The sequence below is a fragment of the Falco naumanni genome, chromosome 12 (assembly GCF_017639655.2).
Source record: "Falco naumanni isolate bFalNau1 chromosome 12, bFalNau1.pat, whole genome shotgun sequence".
NCBI lineage: Eukaryota > Metazoa > Chordata > Aves > Falconiformes > Falconidae > Falco > Falco naumanni.
The window spans coordinates 5,047,373-5,066,338 of NC_054065.1; the positions used below are offsets into that span (position 1 = coordinate 5,047,373).

General features: G+C 41.5%; 2 long non-coding RNA genes across 5 annotated transcripts in view; both read right to left on the reverse strand.

Annotated features, from left to right (window-relative positions):
* Positions 1–729: 729 nt before the first annotated feature.
* On the reverse strand, positions 730–17,596 carry LOC121095972. Of its 2 annotated transcripts, none has more exons than XR_005830296.1 (2): positions 16,302–17,596; positions 730–5,331 (listed from the first exon to the last, which is right to left on the reverse strand). It is a non-coding gene; the product is annotated as an uncharacterized LOC121095972 (long non-coding RNA). The 2 variants fall into 2 exon arrangements; XR_005830297.1 differs by having other exon boundaries at positions 11,242–17,596.
* A 75-nt stretch (positions 17,597–17,671) lies between these two features.
* LOC121095971 overlaps positions 17,672–18,966 on the reverse strand; it is a 30,213-nt gene continuing 28,918 nt past the window's right edge. For all 3 annotated transcript variants that reach the window (XR_005830295.1, XR_005830294.1, XR_005830293.1), the window contains exon 5: positions 17,672–17,803. This is a non-coding gene — a long non-coding RNA (uncharacterized LOC121095971). The remainder of the gene's footprint in view (positions 17,804–18,966) is intronic.

Here is an 18,966-nt window from a genome sequence, read left to right on the forward strand (position 1 = left end):
TGCTTTTTTTTACATTACAAATATTTAATCCTTATATCCTCCAGAATGGAAACACAGGCAGGGGATATGCTATGTGTATATATATTTATAAATATATATTTACACATGGATGTCAAGAGCTCTTGATAAGGTAACTGAAAGGAAAAAAACCTGAATCTTTAACAGACCTCCTTTATGAGAAATGTTAGCCATCCATATCAATAAAAATAAACCAAACCCAAAATATTTTTAAGTTTCCTTTTCCTCTTAGTAGTTACATTATCTACATTTCAATACTTATACAGTAATTAGAGATAACTTTAGCACTCATTAAGCTAACTTTAATATTGGCAAAAAAGACCCAATGATCTAAAAAAACCTCAAAGTAAATTTGAAACAAGTAAGAGCATTCTTACCATCGTTTGCAAATAATCTCTCAGATTTTAAATAAAATCAATGCTTCCTAATGAATCCAGTTCTTCCTAATGTGTACCAGAAAAAAAATTGCCAGCTTTTTTTCGCCCACTTCTGCGGCATTTATTTGTTCCCTGTGATGTTAAATCATACTGGAAGGTCACATCCTATTGTTGTTTCAAATTGAGGGGTTTTACCACTTTGGATGACATAAGGCACAACTTTCAGTCCCTGTGAACCTAGGGGGAATTTAGAGTGACTAAAATTACATACACCTGCATGATGTTTTGCCCTCACAAACCGTTAAAGCACAAAACCCAGTGAGAGACAATGACGCAGTGTAAGAAGTTTTATTTACCACTTAAAGTAGCCATCATTGCAAATAATCCACTCATTTCCTCATTACTTTATTAAGGATTAGTAAAGTAACCTCTGGGGTTTTTTTGTTGTGGGTTTTGTTTTTTTGGGTTTTTTTTTTTTCAGTTTGCCAGGTTACTGAGTCCATCTCTAACTATTCCAAAATCAAACTCCACCAGCAGAGCAGACTAGGAAACTTACAGCGGAGCTGCAGTGTGCCTGCTACCCCCACTTATAAATAAGAGCATCTGTGCAGCAGTAATTAGGAGCTGTAATGGAATGAGCCACATTGCAAAAGTAGTTTAGCCAGACTAGTGTGGCCCTGCGTTTTCTTACAGGCATTACCTGTTTCAGTTAGGTGGCATTCTTCTTATGTTACAAACCTAAGAAGTAAAGGAGGATGCGGATACTACAAGATGCAAAACGCTTGAAGCCTCCCAGAGCTAAGGTGACCAGATATTTTCATTATCCAGTTGTTCAACCTGCTTAGTCCTTCCAGTCCGTTCTCTTAAGCTGTAGAAAAAGAAACATGGCTCTTTCTTTTAGTAGTTATTTTTCAGTAAATTCACCAACACCAATAAAACCAAGAAAGCTGGTTCTTTGAGTCACTGATTCAGTGTTAAGTGTCCACCCCCTTTTGCCAAGGTATACAGTGCCATATATTTGCTCTGGGGGAGCCTACTAATAGTAAATAATTCCATACCATCATTTTTCCCATGGCAAAACTAAGAAGATAATCAGCTATTAACAGAGGAGGGGTGGAGAGGGAGGTAGCTCAGGGTGCTCAGAATATAAAGATATGTGTGTTAGTGCAGGGGAAACAGTCAGCTCTTTGCACTGTTTGCTACCTTGCATTTTCAGCGCCAGAGCCTGGCCCTAACCGCTTCCAATTCTGACAGCCAGTTTCTGACCTTTCACTCTCTATGATCACTGTTCATTTTTGCAAGAAACTTGGTCTCCTTTCTTGTCCAAAAATTTTAAGCAAATACTGTTGTTGTTATGATTACCTCTTCAGTATTGGCTTCTAGGAACCAAGAAAAATCTCACATCACCACTGTGTACAATTACATCATCTCAACATCACAGCTGCCAACTCTTACTATTTGCTGGAGAGTCATTATTTTTGCTTTAAAGAGACGGAGTGACCTCATGAGCTTCTGAAGAAACCCCACAGCTGACTGCTTGCCATACTAACATAATAAAATGGTCATATGGGACTTTGGTTGATTAATACTTCAACACAGAAGCACCTGTGCTCATTGAAAGAGATCATGTCCTCTCCACCAGAGCAGCTCCTCTTCTGAATCCTTTTAGAAGTGGTAGGCTAAGAATGGAAAAGAGTAACTGTTGTTCACAGCTAATCTGGAATGTGTTGGGATTTAAGAAAAAAACTATCTGGCATCAGTTCAAGCTTCATTTCAAAGCTGAAACAAATCTAGGTGTAATTGAAAACAAGAGCAGGCATAGAAATTGTGAACCTGATTCTTATTTACACTACACACCCTTTGCACCTCTCTAGCAATGTGAAAGGTCTTGGAGCATGGCTCAGTTATTTTTATACTCTCATGAAGGGCCTGTTTATTGAGTTGGAGTTTAGAAACGTTTATACGAGTGCAGGATTTGCCTTTAGAGCAGTGGAAAGTCAGCACTGTATGACTCTCGGGCACTGTGCTTTAACTTATTTGGGGTATCCAGTTGGACAGTTGAGGGGAAAAACAGGGACTGGACAATGGGTGGGTCAGAGGTTCAATAATGAAATGTGAAGTACCTCATCTGTGGGTCATTTGCGTGAATCAAGGAGACTTTGATTATTGGCTGGAAGCAATGTGGCCTTTGAAGTCTAGGTAAAAGCAAATGATCTCTGGGCTGTCTCATTGGCCAGATGATCTCATACCAACTGGCAACATTTGACAGACCCACCCTTGTTTGACACTGTAGCTCTCACCGAGCAACCTAATGATGCTACAAGATAATGAAGTATCCTCATGTCCTTATGGGAGAAGACCTGCAGGTCAAGGTGCTTGGCATCCTGGATGGGACAGCACATGGAAAAGCTTCCATTGCTGTTACCTTTTCTGTGCCCATTCTGAGGACAAGCAGACATGATCAGGCTCCTGGATGACTGAATGCTGCCTATTGAAAGCTCCAAATTGGCTTAACCTTTACTGAGGGAATGGTAGAAAATGGAGAGGCAAAATGAGAAAGTGAAGGAGTGGTCTGGGAGAAACATAGTCATCATGAAGCTAGCAGGAAAATAAGGGCTTGATTATATAGCTCCAAGAGGGCCTTGCCAAATTGCAGTGCAATGGGAAGAACCTGAGCTGGTGGCAGTCATTTCCTAGGGTGTTGACGTGCTGTACAAGGGAGGTGCTTTCTGCACTGGCCTGAGCACGGTGAGCTTTATTCTCCTGGAAGTGCTGTGTTGCAGGTTCCCTCAGTTGGCTGCCTCCAACTGACCAGGACCCAAGCAATTCTTTAGTGTGCAGATTATGATAGAATAGAACAGGGATGCATCTACCATACGTTTCTTATTTCATGTTTTACAAGTTGTCGTGGTCTTTCTTAACTCATGAACTCCAGGAGTTACAGGAGAATTTAACTTTCCAGTTTTAAATGATTGTAGAGGAAACCTGGAAAACACAAGACTTTCTAAAGCTCACTCAGAATGAAATAAAAAGACACAAAAGCATCATCTTAAAAAGACCTGAGGACTCTTTGGGGAACATGGGAAAGGAAAAAAGATGGAGTTGTTCAGGTTATTGCCAACACAATGTACTTGGCACTGCTATGCGACATCTAACACAGCAGAGCCTTACTCAAGTGTGTTTTCAGGGAACTTATGATGCATCAATATTTGAGTCTGTGCTGTACAGAGGAGGTCAAATGCAAGAATAAGTTCATACCTTCTGGCCAAGCCAACAATGTTTTCAAGTTCTCCCCCTCCCCTAAAGAGCCAAGCCACTAGCAAATCACGGCTTCAAAAGTATTTGACCAAAACGACATTTTTATGAATCAACATTAAAAACAGACCTCAAGAATTGGACCTAAAATAAAATCATAATCCTGCTGCCCTGAATTTCCTCTCACTCTTGGATGTTGTATTGAATTTTGATATGAAATGTATTTTCCTGAATTGGAATTTGTCCTTAAATTACTTATGAACAATGAACTCTTTCAAGAAAAGGAACTGCTTGCTTATCACAAGAATTAATGCTGTGGTTTTTGTAAGTGAGTTTCCATAGCTTATCAAATCCTTTCATTTTCTTAGTTGGAGAGGAACTGAAAAATGACTGTCAGCTAATTCTCTTCAATTCCGTGATTTTAAATCGGGTAATATTCCACATTTTACCTTGGTAGAAGTGGCTACAGGCCACTATTCATTCTTGTTCTCCTTTGCAATATCTTTAATCCAGAGAAACTCACTCCCTTTTTTTTCACTCATTTCACAGCCATTTTGACTAAGGAACCATATTAACAGCAGTATATGTGCATATATTCTTTTGCAACCAATTTTGCTCTGCAGGATCCCAGCGTGGTTATTGCATAACTGTGTTTGCCACTGAAGTACTGCCATCTGTGGGTGAATCTGAGTTGTGATTCTTCATGGCAGGGTGTGGGGAAAGGGAAGAGTTTATAATTCATGTTTGATTCCGTGTTAGTGGTAAAAATGTCTCTTTGGTACCATTTCAAAGCTCATTCATGCTTATTTAGGGGTGTCACTTTAGTTATATTGTGGAACTGACATTCCAACCCTTTGAATTTCAGGTTGATGCTGCATTAGTGTTAATAAGCTTAACTCAAGCTATAGATAATAAAAAAGTAGTATAGCAGACTGTACAGGTGAAAGTTGCACCGGTACCCTTGACTTCTGGCATGCCTTGAAGGTCAGAGCTTGAGGGCCTTTTCCTACTGAAAGGGGATGTTACAGGTGTTCCCAGCGGTGTCTTGCAGAGGACGGAGCCTGAATCTGGGAACCTGTAGCAAAACATTGGATAATTTCTGCAGCAGTGGCAGTGTAAGAAGAGAAATGGTTCCTGATGACTTGATCTTGCCCAATGGCAATCAACAGGACTTTTAATCTTTTCTTTGGTGAGCTTTGGAAGTCCTCCAAAGCACTCATTCCCGAACAACACTACATTTCTGAAGTTAAAACCAGCCCCAGAGCTTAATCACAAAAACCATTTGACCCCACAAGAAATCTGGGAGCGTGGTGTTAAGATATAGATCTGCTCTGCTTGTCACTCATGGCACTGGAGACATATCCCAGTTTGTGGTCGATGTTCACTGCTGAATATATTGTGAGTGGTTTTCAAAGGCTCCTCCTGTCAAGATTCAGCAAGAAGGGTGAGTGTGAAACGGGCAGACCTTTGATAGATGGGTGACATCAGTGGATATAACTTGAGGAAGAGCAGTAGTCATGCTGAGTCTTGCTTTTTAAGTTATGTAGTTTTATTTGTGCAGTCAGAGTTTCTTAATGACTGGCAGAATCTGATACAGCGTTGACCATCAAGCAATGAGGATTCACCTCATTTGGAAGATGTCTGTATCTAAAGCCCATCAAATCCTTGGGAGTGTCAGTAACTATAAAAAAAATCAGAATGTGAAGATTAGGTGAGATGCACAATTCGCAGTTCAGATAATCATTTAAGCACAATTCTATTGGCTTCAGGAACTGCAAGCATATACCCAAAGTTAGGTGTTTTCCAGAAAGGTAGTTGTTTCTTCCACTGAGATTAAGAGCTGTAACCTATAGCAACTGCATTGTCATATATTGGTCATTATTTCTGGGACACTGAGAAATACAGGTTTGTGATCAGAGTCAATATGTATAGTTCCATAAAATAATGTGTTCTTTGGGCTTTCATTCATGCAAAAAAATCTTGTTTTCCCTTAATACTGTTGAAGTATGTGCCTAAATAAGATGTCATTTGTAAAGCTGAAAGCAGATATCTACAAGTATTTACAACAAAAAAAATTTACTTCCTAATTTGTATAAAAGGGAAATCCATTGAAAGAGTACAGAGGATAAAGCTCAGATTATTTTTCAAACAACAGACAACTTGCATAATCCCATTATGAACACTATACATTTCACAGTCCATCTGGCAGACAATAAACATTGTGATTCTATGAGCTTGAAATGCTGGGTGTTGTACTGCCAAAAAGTACAGCTCTGCACATATGGCATGGGGTGAGAAAGTAGTCATGGCACATCTCTCCCAAAAATATCCGTTATGTTTGTTCATTTTACACTTTCTGCAAAACAACTTAATAACTTATTTCAGTGTACTTAATAACTACTAAGCAGACCTATGTGAGTGTTTGGCATCCAGTGCCTGCCACTGAAGTGGCCCAGATCTTGCCATATTGAACTGCCACAAAGGCTATGTTTGTTGTGTGCAGCCAGGCACTTTACATGGCTGTGCAACAGGTTAATGAGTTTGCTCGTTAGAGTTGTCTGAGCTCTCCTAAAGAGATTTTACTTGGAAGAACCAGTCAGTCTAGGTAAATGCAGAAGCTGGAGTCATCAGAAGATGGGTTCTTAAGTTGTGCAATGCTTTAGTGTCCTTAAAAACATGTGCAGCGTTGCTACTAGACCTCGATTTAACCATTGGAAGTCTTGTGTGTCAAATTATCAAACTCTGCCATCTTCCAAGGCACTAAGATTCTTAGTCCCAGTGAGTAAGTAAGAGTCTTTCCTTCTGTTGTCTTTTTCACTGGTCACTTGATTTCTTGGCCACACTGCATGCAAATCTTCACTGTTACTTGTGTGTTCTTATATATGTTTTTTTCTTTCTTTGCAAGAGAAAAAATTAGTCTTGCTCTTTGACAAGGTACTGTGTAATCTCTGAGGTCGTCAGTGGAAAAACAACAGTCTTAGATCTCTTGGGTACATGTCTGTAAGTGCCAGTGTCCTTCCAGTTCACTCTTGAGTGAGAGGTAGTTGCAGATTTATTATCCCTCATCTGGTTGCCATCACCAAAGAGAAATCTGCTGCCACAAGGCAGCTGGGCATGATGTCTGGTCAGTAAGATCAATACCAGCCTTGGCTTGAACTGCCTGTGACAATTGGTGCTCCCACCTCCTCCTGCATGGTTAGTTCCTGAGCTGTAACCTCCTGGAAGTTCAGCACTAGTTCACATCACTTGAGGATGTGACATAAGGTGAGAAACTGTCCACACCTGCAGTTGCCTTCCCAAAAACATCTGGATCATGCTAGAGGTAGGCTTTGCGGCTAATTTCAATGCTAGAAAGGGAAGGTGTGACCCTTTTCAGGGTCCATTACAGGACAGGGTGTGTCATGTAGTCAGTACTGATACATGTGAGTATCAAGCTTAATTTCAGATATTTCTGGCCTCCTATTACTTATGCCACCAAGTGTCAAGTTCCAACTCCAGTGTGAGCAAAGAGGAAGCATCTGCAAACATGTTATGTCCATACCTTGAAGAGTTAGAAAACCTGGGGCTTAGTTGAAGAGTTCATAAAAGTAGCAGGGAAACTGAGTGTTGTTGTGTTGATGGGATTTTTTTTCCGTGTCTTGACTCATTCAACTCCTGGGGGTGTGTGACAACCAACAGGACCGACAGTGCCAAAAAGAAACACATTTCTACACTCAGCTGCCTTTATGTTATGATTTGCATTGCCTGTTGTGGCATCATTGCAGTAAGATCAGATTACTTGGTTTTACCAATTCCATACTTGTACTCAGTGAAAAAAGTAAATTTGAAGTGGATTAAAGCCCCCTGCCTTTTCCTCCCTCCTGATTTCATTCTCTTTAAATATTTATGAGTGCTGCAGCCTCACAATAGCTGAGCCTTCATGTTTTCAGGATTTTCTTCGTGTTTTCATCATAGAATTCCCCTGAGGCAGAGAATTACCACTCCATTTTCTAGCTGGAGCACTAAGGCAGAGCCAGGTTCTCCATGACTGATCTCAGGATTACACAGGTACCCTGAGACAGAATTAAAACCCATATTTGCATCTCCTAAGTTCTGTTTCACTCATTGACTTGGGTCTCCTTGCAGTGCCCTTCCTTTTGTACCCATCTGGGCAGCACTAGAAGGGCTTTCCGTAGCAAACAAAAGCTAATGAATCTGGGTAACTAGCTAATGAATCTTGGTAACTGTAAGTGGGTATGTATTTGCTTGAGGTGAAGGAAGACTTTTCCAAGAAGCTGAAACTGGCAGGCTGATGAAAACAAGCAGAGATTATTTTATAACTAGGAGACTATTTAAATCTTCACTTTAGTGGAGGAGTTTCAAAGGATTTTCATGAAAGAGTAGGAAGCATGGTTTCCTGCTTCTGTAATTTTGTTGTTCTTTATAGTTGATTAGAAGTTGAAGAGAGATCTGAGAAGCTCGTTGGAGTTTCCTTTTTGTGGAGATCCATAGTTGATTGTTTGCTTGTAGGACATCCATTTGCAGCTGTGTTCTCAGTGATGTTGCTGTTGGAAAGCTGATAAGCTTTTGTCAGATTTAACTTTCTAACAAAATCGAGTGTCACTTTGCAAGCTCTGAAATGTTCAAACTCTCTTTTATCATGGCACCTTTGATCTACAGCGTGTGCCTTCACTGCACAGTCAGGTTGGGTTTTTAATAGTTTGTTGTACTTCATCTTCTCTCTGTCCCATGCAAAACCCTGCAGTGAGATTAGCACTTCTGTCAGCTGGGACAGACCTTCCTGAGAGCAAGAGTTAGAATATGGGCTTTGGTTTCACATGACTAGAGTAGTCACACTTAGGGTGGAAGGTAAATTATTCCAGGCCAGCTTGTACTTCAGTGCCTTTTTACAGCTCACAACCGGAATCTAAATGGAGAGACCAATCCCCCTGTGACTCCTTGGGTGAGAGCTGTGCAGTGCCATAGAGAGCCATGGGATGCACTCCCTGAAGGCTCAGCAACCGTTGGGGGATGTAGGATCATTAGGATACACTTGCTTTGTAGGGTGGTTGTTCACATCTAGGCTTAACTAACTCAGGCCCTGCTCACCAGAGGTAGTGATGATATGCCCTAAGCTCCCATCTTCATCAGAAGTTTAAGTATGTGTTCCTGGAAATGAAAAGTTCTCTCATGTTTGAGTAATAAGTCCGTCTCATTTCAGTAAGTCAATAGGTGGGAAAAACCTTCCATAGATACTTAAACGAAAAATGCTGGAATTTTTACTGTTCAAGATTGGCAGGCAGATGATGTCGTTTATTGCAGTCCTGAGCATTAAAAGCCATGAGCAGCTACCAGAGTCCCCTATTAAACACTGAGGAGGGACAGTGTCTCTCAGATGCCATTGTATCCAAAGGACATTAGTTCTGCCTCTACACAGTTAAAAAACACCTCCCTTTTCCTCAGTATTTGAATTGTTTTGTAGAAACATATGCAAAATGCTGTTTTCTTTAGTTATGCAGATAAATCCTTTTTTTTTTTTCCATGTCAAGAGACAGAAAATGAGAATGGCAAATACTGCCTCCCAGGAGCTCCCATGCAAATGTCTTCCCGTTTGATTTAGAGCAAGTTTCATGTACAGAAAGGCAGCTGAGTGCGCAGCTCCTGTTAACTCAGAGCACCCTTTAAAGAAGAATTAAGGGAAGTGGCATTAAAAGACATTGTATAGTCTTGTGACTGGAGAAAAGTAAATTATCTTTCAAAATTGTCCTTCTGATTCAAATCCACTAAAGAAAGAGAGTGGTTCTCACTGACATTTTTCTTTGGATCTAGCCCACGTGAATGAGGGCAGCTTTATTGTGCAATAGTGTCCTGGCTTTACAAATCACCTATGCAAAAGCAGTCCTTCTGCTTTGCATCTTCTAAAGGGCTGAAACATCATGTTGCCTAGTCCCAACTAGAAAGGGGAGTCCCACAGGAGCTGCTCGTCATCTGGATGTCCTTGCTCTGCCAGTAGTGGCTAATCTTACTTTGGTTTTTCTCCTGCGATACTCGTCAAGTGTCATCATGGTTTGCAATGATTTCCACAAAAGGAGAACTCCTAGGATCTAGAACAGTGGCTTTCAACCTGCCACCCACATATCCTGGGGAAGAGGCTATCTGAAGCTGATGAAGCTTACAAAACTCCCTCACGAGAAAATCTTCATTCTCAGCTTGCTACTGCCAGAGTTTCATGAGTCACTGTGTCTTGCTGCATCTGCCATTCCTTGTGCATGTAGACTGTAAGCTCTTCAGGGCAGGGACTGTCTTTTGCTGCATGCTTGTGCAGTGCTCTGGTCTTGCCTGGTACCCCTAGGGCCTACCACAGTATAGATCAGTTTAGCTGTAACTGATGGGAATGATTCTTGATGAGGATGCACAAACAACCAGAAGAATCCAGCTGGCTCCTTTATGCACATGTGTGTTCTCCAGCGCTAACAGCAGTAGAAATTAAGCAGTTGAAACTGCAGATGCTTATAAAGACTTTGATTACCCACAGGAAGCACATCTTTTGAATAAATCAGTGTGGTAATTTCTTTTCAGACCGAAAGGGATATTGAAGTCAGGAACAAACTTGCAGTTGTTGGGAATATTCTGTGGATGGGTAAGTGGTGTTGTTTTTGGCAGTAGTTAATTATAGACATCTCAGGATGGTAACTGCAGGATCACTGATAATACTCAGGCAGCATTCCTGCTTATTACTAGCAGGGATTTGGATCACTGCTTTCTTCTCAGAAGGTGATTATTCCAAACAACAGAAGATTTTGAAATATGTCACTTCAGCATGGTTGTGTTTATCTTAGGAATTAGTGTGTTTGATCGTTCTACCTAAAATAGTAGCAAGTTGCTCAGCAAGGTATGGTTTAAGATTGAGTATGCTGTAAGTAATACCTTTTTATAATAAAGTCTTTGAGATTTAGCTGTGGCTGGTAGAAAAATGGGAAAGTGAAGGTAACTCATGACTAAAGCAGTAGATAACTTAAAATGGCCATAGACTTTGGTTGGAAATAGCGCAGTTGGCAGGTACATCTTGTACCTTACAGAGGTTTTCAGCCCTGCCTGAGGTCTGCCTGGCATTAGTTTCAGACTCCAACCATGTCATTATGGTGGGGGATCTGATATGCAAGAACGTTTAAAAAACCACCTTACTTCTATTTTCTGAAGTGACTTAGAGATGCAGGTATTTCTGTCTGATTGGCAAGATGTAGTGTCCTATGCAAAGCAGATCAGACATTTTTTTGAGAGGTGTTTTTCCGAAAGAATGAGACGCTTACTTGAAGTGAAAATCTTTCGCAGTAATGAGTCAGTTTTAATGTATTGTTTTATGTAATCTTTTTTATTTTTTTTAAAGAAAACTCAGTTAAATCAGCTATAAACACTACAATTGATTTGGCAAAGACTGAGGAGGAGACGGGAGGGCATTTGCATCTTATTTAGTTGGGCTTGGGACTGGCTTAAGGATTGAGCGTGCTGAAGCATGTTGCTTGAAGTATATAAAAAAAATCAATTCAGGGCAGAGGGAGTTATTCTTCATCTGCTTCTTCTGGTCAGGTACTTTTCAAGTGTCTTTACTCACCTGGCAGACAGGTTTGATCTCAGATCATGGGTCCTAGTCACGTATTAAAGAGGCAATCCTGTTATGTGTCTTACAACACACGGTTCAAGACATGAATCCTCTCCATGCCATTCCTGTTCATAATGCAGGATGGTACACTTTTTTGGTTTCTGGTTTTGTTTTGGAGAAAAGCATCTGTTTGGTTTGTGTTTTTACATGGCTCATTCGTGGTGAAATGGAGGGGTTTGGATCTGCAGAACAGCACTGACAGCTTGGTACCCAGAATAATTTGATGACCTTTTGCTTCCTTTTTGGCATGTGTACACTTGCAGAAAATTCAGTGTGAAATAAAATGCATCTCACTGCTAAGTATTTGGGTTATTTAGTAAACATTTTTCTACATGTGCCTAAAGGCAAGCCTGAACAATACAGTGCAAAACAGTGCTTTCTTTGTTTCTTATTGAAACTTATTAAGCCTAGCTCTATTCTGGACTTGACCGCTTTTCCGTTTTACTTGATTTAGAAAATCTTAGGAAGGAGTCATGCCACATTATGCACTGTTCTGGTTCTCTGTTTGGAGTGGCTGTAAAGATACTGTTCCTTATTTGGAGGGATCAGGAACCACAAGGATTTTTTCATGTTGTAGCCACATGGCATGTCAGAGGAGAGCAGGCATCTTCTCCCACAGGTCAGCTAGGGAATCTGGACAAGCCTGTGCTTCGCTATCAAATTTGCTGGCGCCTGGAGTTCAGAGTCCTTCTGTGTGTCCCCCAAAAATGAGACATGCAAATTTACTGGTCCAGTCCTATAATTTATCTTGTGGAGCTCTCCCAGCTCAATCATCAAAGTGGTTTTGTACTGAAAAAAACATATTTTCCATTTTCATGCCTGGGGACTAACATCTGTTAATGTTCAATGTCAAAGGTACACTTGAAATTCCTACCCCACCTACAGCACCTTCATATTCCACTGGCTATAAATGATTTCTTCTCCCCAGTCTTGCAAAGATTATCACCTTGCCACTCTTAATATACTCTATATACACTCTGCACCAGTTGCTGTTTCTTAAATAGATGGCCTCACTGGTACATGTTAAATTAAACTCCAGGCAATTTTTTTTAAATTTGTTTTTAGTTTTGAATTCTGCTGCTTATGTTTTAGATCTGAAAGAAAGGCCCTTGAGATGTCCTGAAAGCTCATCTGCTTTTTCAAATGATACTGGTTAGCCTAATAAGGGAAATCCCTTACAAACCACATCTTGCCGGTTTAGATGAGAGGCAAGCTAGCAGACTTTTTAGTAGTTGTAGGTGCAGAACATATATCCTAAATCTCAGTTTAGTATGATTCTTCTTGGATAGTAGCTGTGGCTTTGTGAAGGCGGCAGGTGTGGGAGGAACGAGGCATGGAAGTGAAAAACCTCGACCTTTTAGAAGAAGGAGGAATGCACTTGTCTGGCTGGAGATTTGTATTTGTGGGCATATGGATATGGGCTGGAAATTTCACCTACTCTTAGCTCTTATTTGAATTGTGCAGGGCTAAGAGGATTCTGCCACAGAGATGGACATGGGTCCAAGTACTGTGGACCAAATGTACATGTTCTAGTGGACCTTTCTCAAATTACTTTTCTGCTTATCACATGACTGTTAGTGACTCATGTATAGCATAAACAATGAGCAAGGAAAAGAATTGTAATTATAGTGAAGGGGGGAAGAAAAAGATTAATAACAAGAAAATGTAAGGTAAAAGACCAGAATATTTCAGTCTGGAAAACCTGCCATAGTACCTAGCTTTAAACTTCATTCTTTAAGTTTCTTTAAACCTGGCTTCTATTTGGACTGATCATCTACGGTCTCCTCCCTTAAAGATGATAGATATATTACATTTGAAATGTAATTCATTTAAGGAGTTTGGCTTAGATGAACACCAAAGAACAAAATCCAGCTCCCATGGAACATTGCAAAGGCATGCAGAGATGTCTTTGTGCATGGTTGGAATACTTTAATATTTTGAACAATCAGTTCTTCAGGGGAAAAAAAGGATCCTTTTCATACAGAATGGGCGCTTTTCAGAAGAATTGTGTTACGAAAAAACCCATTCTCCATCAAAACATCTGGGTTTCATTTCCAGACCACTATTTGTAATGATAGCTAATTTGATTCATATTTTCCTCTTTCTCTTCACAAGTTGTATGTGAAAAGATGGTGATTTTCACATATGGCTTTACATTTCAGCCATGCCTGTCAAACGGTCTTTGCCTATAGATCATTAACTGCCAGTTTGTTGAAAAGATTCAAGATCCAAAATCTAATTGGTGTTGAGTTGCTGAGACATAATATAGAGGGTGGGATTTTCAAAATGACTGGTTGATCTACCTTTACTGCTACTGAAGTCAGAAACAATATCTGGGAAGGGAGATGAAGCTACCTTGGAGACAAAGGTACTGTTTCTGCCAGCAAATATTAAAAGATTGGAGCTGTTCAGAGAAGTAGTAAATAGTAGGGCCTGGTTTTCAAAAGAACTCAACACCAAGCCCACTTCAGAAAAGCAGTGATGAATTCTGCCCTTCCCAAAAAGAATACAGGGTGATGAAGAATAGTTGGGTGTGCTTGGCATATTTGAGAATCTGGGCATTTCACTGATGTGTCAGCCAGGGAGCTGGGCGCATGTGAGAATGTGTCCTCGAGTGTGGATGGGGAGCTGTTTCAAAATCAGTCTTTTGGTGCTTATTGCTAACTGTATTTGCAAGACTAGGATTTTCAAACAGCATCTCTAGAATGCAGAGGCAAAAATTAAATTGAAAAATGGCAGACTGCATTCCTAATTCACTGAGGAATATTTTATGTAAGTGCAGTTTGGAGGTGTAAATATCTGTAAACATCTGACCCTAAGATACCTCTGAAATTTGTACTCTAAATGACTTGGGAGATAGCAAGTGCCACTGAATTTTGGTGAGGGAGATGTAGGCACTTATAGAACAGTATACACAGCTTCCAGAGTTCTTGAGTTATCTTGGGCATGCCCAGACCAACACATCCATGGTGAGAGGGAAGGACAGGACTTTCCTATCCTGCCTTGCATTGCCATAACACAGTAGGTGTCTACCTCTGGATATGACTCTTCCCTCACCTTGCCATTAGTCCCCTCAGAATTAAGGCTATCTCATATAAAGACCAAACAAACAAACCACAAGAAAACCAGAAGAGAGCTGATATGTTTTTCCCTCCCTAAATATTCTTCAAGTCTCAGGGTTGGGTTTTGAAAACCAGCTTCCCACCTCTGGGGAAAGGTTGATCTCTAGGCTGTGGAATCATTGTGGATTTCTCTTGGCCCCAGTAAATCTTTCAGTACTTTACACAAAGCAAAGGAACTTCAGCAGGAAGAGTATGGCAAGACCCTTCAGTATGCCTTGCAGCCAGCAACAATGCTGTGTCTTAAAAGTGGGGGACTCCACATTTAAATATTGCTCCAAGTTCAGGTGATGATGGTGTTTGAGGGAGAGTGGCAACACTAAGCACGGGGTATGATGAGGCTTATGTGCATTCATTGTGTACCAACCAGACCCAGTGGGCGATCACCCTATTTCTGATTCATCCTGGGGTTTAGGTGGGAGGTGGGCACGGAGCTGCTCACTGCTGCCAAGACAGCCCGTGCCTACCCACTGAGAGAGATCTTGGGGACTTTCCCCATGAAAATGAGGTGGCAGCAAAGTCAGGATCTGGGAATGCCAGTCTGACTGGTAGAATTAGGACTGGCTTCAGAAGGGTTTTTTTGCTCTTAACTTCCTCTTGAAAATGGGACTTTGACTCCTAAGTCAGTAAAGAGCTTTTAAAAACATGAGCTTTAGCCCTTTTGAAAATCCCAGCCTTGATCCCTGCCACCAGCAATTTGCATTGGTATCATGTGAATGAAATTAGCCCAATATATTTTCTGGCATTACTTGCTTACTTGGAAAGTCTATCTAGTCCTTGCTGTGTCTGAATTCTTTCTTTCTTGCCTTCAAACCACCTGGGGCAAATGGGGCTTAATCCTATGCAGACCTTTGGACTTGGGATATTTTCCTTTTTCTTCTCTCTCTCTCTCTCTCTGCACACCCACCCACTCACCCATCAGACCTGAGACATCTGGCTCGCAGCCAAGGGTGAAGAAAGAGAAATAAGAAGGAGAGAGGAAGAATCTGACTGAAGTGGGAAAACCAGAGAGAGTGATGAGCACAGAGTGGCAGAGGACAGAAAATTGGGTGCCATGGAGGTGGAGGAGTAGTGGCAATGTACAGGCAGAAGTTGTGATGGCACAAACATTCCATCCTGGGACTTGCTAGGGGAGAAGGGAAAGCCCAAGTGCAGCCAGTCACAGCTTCTAGTGAGGTCTGATGTATCACTGTGAAGAAATAATTGGATAAAGTGCTACCATCTCTTCTTGCATTTCTGTGAGAAGGCCACAGCGCAGATTAAAAAGGAGGTAGAAAAAGGAATAGGCGAATGTAGAAAAAAAAGGAAAGGGTATGCTGCTAGGCTGAATCAGGAAAGAGGTAAAAGAGAAGAGAAAAGAGTCACAGCAGCAGAAAGTTCAAATGGAATATGATTTCCTTAATTCTTCAGCCTCTCTCATACAGAAGAAAAACCCCAGCATTTGCAGAAAGAACTGATGAAATCACCGATTGGTGTGGCTGAGCACTTTCCTTGCAAAGGGAGCTGTAAGATAGGGACTTGAGATAACTTTTTTAATTTCGCAAATATATTCTATGGTCTTTTGTAGGGGAAGGGGTAGACTTTAAAGGCTGATTCTGGTCTAAAAAGGGAATAGATTGTACTGTAATTAGGGATGGGAAGAAAAGGTAAAGACTTTCCTATAGCCTTTATGATCTCAGTGGTGGGAAAGACTAGGGTTGATGGCTATTTCCATAGCAAAAAAATTGCAAGTATGTTCTTAGTTCAGATTTGCTAACCTGAGCTAGATAATTCAGATTAAATCAGATAAACCCAAAGCAATTTGAGAGCCCTCACTGTTTTTTCTAACCTGAGTTGGCCAGCCCCAATTAAAAGCACATATTTGTAGACTTTCCCTATGCTCAGCTGCCATACCCGTGTTCTTATTGACTCCAGGAAGCATCTCTGTACAGTCACCATCAGAGGGTTAAGCTTTCAGGGGGCTGCAGGCCCTGACCTCTTGTGCGTAGCTGTGCTGGCCCAGGGAGAGATTGCTTGAGTTGCCCAGGATCAGACAGGGAGCCTGGCAGAGACAGGGACTGAGTGGAGGACCCTTGAACTGCAGCCTAGCATGTGGGATTGAATAAGAAGAACACTTACTATTGGGTTTCTGTTGAGAATACACACAATTATGAACGCTAAATTTCTTCCCCAAGAGCATTCCCCAGTACTGATTTGAAACTTACCATTTCCACAAAGATTCCTGCCAGAAAATTAATTTATTAAAATATTCGTTGAAAGCAAATATGGAAAGGGGGCTGGCACACAACTGAAGCAAATTAATGTTAAGGATTCAAATGAATATTAAATCTCTTTTGCAATAGTACATTCCTGACTCTAATTATGACTCTGGGTGAGTAGATGACTGTAAAGTCACTCCTGGAAGGTGTACATAGAGCAATCAGTGTGATAACAGCCTTGCAGATCGAAGTGGGTGGATGACTTGAGCAGTATGGTAATGACATATGGAGCCTTCCCTATCTTGGAGACAAATTCCTATCTAACTCAGATCAATAGTAGGGTGAGCATTATTGCTTGTGGAGAAGCTCTGTAACACAGAGACATTCAGAGGCTGTGGTATGTCAGGAGATGCTGGCCACAGCCCTGCCAGGTCCAGGAGCAGTCCAAGGCAGGAAGCCAGGCCTGAGCCATTAGACCCCGTGGGCAGCAGCCTTCTGTTGAGATGCCAGAAGGCGGTGACCACCCATTCAAACAAACTCCAGACTTCTTTTGGTGGCTTTCATTTAAGGCCAGACATCCTTTTAGGTACTTGAAGCAAACACAAGATCTGGGGCTAAAATAAAGAAGTATTTTGAGATGTAATTGCCTGTGGTACACAGGACATCAGCCTGCATCGTCTAAGGGTTTGCAGGCTGTGGAGAAGCCTGCCTGGTAGGGGCTGGCCTGCCTGCATCTATTGCGGTAGAGTTGTGTTGGGTCCCGGGCTCTGGTGCTGTGTCTGCCTAGCAGTCATAGCCAGCTGCATGGTACATGTGGCAATTTGTCAGGAAAACAGCTCTCACCATCTTTTTTTTTTTTTTCCCTTGCCTCTTGCTTCTTTGATACTCATATAAATGCCTTTTTATTTTATGATAAGTGGCTTTGGGGTTTTTTCTTCCTCACGCTATTAATTTTTCTTCAGCCGCTTTCACTTTCCCCTCCTTGTTTCCCTTCCCTTCCCTGCCCTTCCCTGCCCTGCCCTGCCCTGCCCTGCCCTGCCCTGCCCTGCCCCGCCCTGCCCCGCCCCCACATGTTACGCCAGTAGATGGTGGTATTCAGCAAGTTCTTCGTCGCTAGCTGGCAGCCCAGCTCAGGAGAAAGAGCTGTTAACGTGTGCAAGAGTTTGTCTGTGGCTGGGTGACTGTCGCAGTGGTGACCTGCATGAACAAGAAGCACAAGTTCTGCTAAGTTACTCCTTATTTTCCTCCCTGTTAGGCCTGTGAAAGTGCTGTCAGATCGATAAAAACTCCTAAACATCACCAGGGGAATCAATTATTTGTTGTGAGGTATGTGATTCAGGAGAACTTCATGTACACATTTCTGTGAGGTTACTCAAGCAGCTGGCAGAGGCTGATGTTGGTTTTGTATCCTGCTGTCTGACAAAAAAACAGGGCTGGAGATGAGGGAACATATTTCTGAGAAAGATAATCACTGATGAAATAGTTGGTCTTGGGTCTGCATGCCCAGTGCTGGATAACTGAATTATAAAGCCTCAGACCCCTTTAAACTGTCTTGTGTCAGGCACCAAAGAATTTAAATCCATGGTACTTCGGCGAGTGAGTTCTCAGTGAGCCTCACCCCTGCTTAAGGGCAGGATTTGCAGCAAGATACTGACCGAGGGGTTTCCTCTTGTCATGGGTAGAATAACAGGACTACACATGCTTTGCACCACATGTGATGCAACCAATGGGGAGCCTTAATCCAATGTAACAGCACACTGCTCTGTAGGTGAAGGTGCGGAAAGCATTCTCTTCCACATCTTCGTTTTGTGTGCTTTATTAATTCGTGTGACATCCATATTCCTCTTTGGAAATTATTTTTATACCAGGACTCTGGTGCTTACTTAAGTCAATTAGAAGGCTGTATAGAAGTTACAGAAATGGGACAGAAATTACGTTAAGGATTAAACCAAGGATTTTCAAATTTGGCGGTGGGAATAGCACGCAAAATTCCTTCTGAAAGAGGGTGGGCAGCAGTACAAACAGCACATGTACTGTCTAGGTGCTGTCAGTTCTTGTTCTGCTCTGTGATGCTTCCTGAAAAATCTAACCAGTGCTGGCCAAAGTTTTTTTAAAAAAAGAAATGCTTTGAGTGTGAAACTCTTCTTGCCTTGCTTTTAACATCTCTCTGTAGTTCTCACATGTTCCGCCTTTGCAGCACTTTCCATCCTACGCCCCTTTTGGGCACGCTTCATTCCTTCTCTGAGTTGGGAATTTGGACTCCCTTCCTATGGAGAGCTCGACACCAGCAGCAGATTTGAAATACATTTGCTTTTTAATATTGAGATTATCATTAGTTAGTGTCTGTGTGTGTCTCTATA